The sequence below is a fragment of the Eimeria acervulina genome, genomic scaffold, assembly GCF_000499425.1.
Source record: "Eimeria acervulina Houghton genomic scaffold, Eah_scaff1545, whole genome shotgun sequence".
NCBI classification, from domain to species: Eukaryota; Apicomplexa; class Conoidasida; order Eucoccidiorida; family Eimeriidae; genus Eimeria; species Eimeria acervulina.
Genome location: NW_013550203.1, coordinates 4,263 through 6,650, shown reverse-complemented (window position 1 = coordinate 6,650; position 2,388 = coordinate 4,263).

The following is a 2,388-nucleotide window of genomic DNA, read 5'->3' as shown; positions in this document are numbered from 1 at the left end:
TAGAGACAAAAGGAGACAGATAGAGACAAAAGGAGACAGATAGAGACAAAAGGAGACAGCTAGAGACAACAGGAGACAGAACGAGACAACAGGAGGCAGAAAGAGACAACAGGAGACAGCGAGAGACAACAGGAGGCAGAAAGAGGCAACAGGAGACAGATAGAGACAACAGGAGGCAGAAAGAGACAACAGGAGAAAGATAGAGACACAAGGAGACAGATAGAGACAACAGGAGACAGATAGAGACACAAGCAGACAGATAGAGACAACAGGAGACAGAAAGAGACAACAGGAGACAGATAGAGACAAAAGGAGACAGATAGAGACAACAGGAAACAGATAGAGACAAAAGGAGACAGATAGAGATAAAAGGAGACAGATAGAGACAAAAGGAGACAGATAGAGACACAAGGAGACAGATAGAGACAACAGGAGACAGAAAGAGACAACAGGAGGCAGATAGAGACAAAAGGAGACAGGTAGAGACAACAGGAGACAGATAGAGACAAAAGGAGACAGATGGAGATAAAAGGAGACAGATAGAGACAAAAGGAGACAGATAGAGACAACAGGAGACAGATAGAGACACAAGGAGACAGATAGAGACAACAGGAGACAGAAAGAGACAACAGGAGGCAGACAGAGACAAAAGGAGACAGGTAGAGACAACAGGAGACAGATAGAGACAAAAGGAGACAGATAGAGATAAAAGGAGACAGATAGAGACAAAAGGAGACAGATAGAGACAACAGGAGACAGATAGAGACACAACGTCTGTCTATCTCTGTTGTCCTCTGTCAAAGAGACAACAGGAGACAGATAGAGACAAAAGGAGACAGGTAGAGACAACAGGAGACAGATAGAGACAAAGGGAGACAGATAGAGATAAAAGGAGACAGATAGAGACAAAAGGAGACAGATAGAGACAAAAGGATCCAGATAGAGACAAAAGGAGACAGATCTAAACGGGAGGAGACAAAAGGAGGCGGGTAGTGGAGACAGCGAAAGACAACTTGCTATATATATAAATAAATATAAAGATATATATATATATATATTTAAACGCAGATATATAAATGCATATATATATACTATATTTGATTACTTGTATATGAGTGTATTATAATAAGTGTTTCCCTTACGGCAGCATAAAAGGAAGTGCTTCCTGAGGCAGTTGTGTCTCTGAAGAATTCATAGAAAGGAATGTCTTAGGGACAGTAGCAGGAGACATATTATTTTCTTGTGCATACACCGTATGTAAGAATGTTGCTACATAAGCTGGAGACGCAATACCCAGTGATATACCGGCAGCCAAATCCCTGTAAAGGAGACAGAGAAAATAACAAATCGACAAACATATTAATTAATTAATTAATTAATTAATTAATTAATTAATTAATTAATTAACTAATTTAGTAATTAATTTGTTAATTAATACTGATAGAATTCTATATATATATGTATAGAGAGAGAGAGAGAGACATATATATATACATATATATATATATATATATGTATAGAGGGAAGCATAAAACAAAGATGAGAGTAGAAATGGAGACAGAGACAGAAACATAAAAAGAAGAAGAAAAAGGGGTAAAGAAGAACGATGAATTGAAACAGAGACATCGGAGACATTTAAAAAATTGAAAGCGAAGCAGAGACAGAAACAGAGACATGTAGATAGGAGAGGAGACACGGGGACAAGTGATATTCTTATTAGCACTATCACCACCACTGCTGCTGCTGCTGCTGCTGCTGCTGCTCATGCTAATGCTGCTGCTGCTCTCATGTGCTTTGGGCTTGTGCTGTCTGTTTGATGCTGCTGCTGTCTGTTCCTGCTGCTGGTTCGTTGTGCTTCAGTGTCTGCAACTGCTGCAACTGCAGTGTCTAATGCTGCTGCTGCTGCTGCTGCTGCTGCTACTGCTGCAGTGTCTGCAGCAGCAGCAGCAGCTGCTGCTGCTGCTAGAAGAAGACTAACCGTTCAAAGCTGTCTCCAAGGAATATCATTCTTGTTTTGGGAGTGAAGAGAGACCCTTCACTTTGAGAGCCCCTGGCCCCTCTTTGCAGCAATTCAAACAAACCTGTAAACTTTGCTCGTCCTCTACCTGCCTTTCCTGAACAAAGACAATAAAAATAACATTAAAGAGACACATACACTGAAATTAGGAGACAGGAGACACACAGAAGGAGACAGAAGAGACACTCTATAATGCAGACAGAAGAGACAGTGGTGGAAGGAGACAGAAGAGACACTCGACACAGGAGACAGAAGCGACACTCAAAAAGGAGACGGAAGAGACAGTGTAGAAGGAGACACTCAGAAAGGATACAGAAGAGACAGTGTAGAAGGAGACACTCAGAAAGGAGACGGAAGAGACAGTGTAGAAG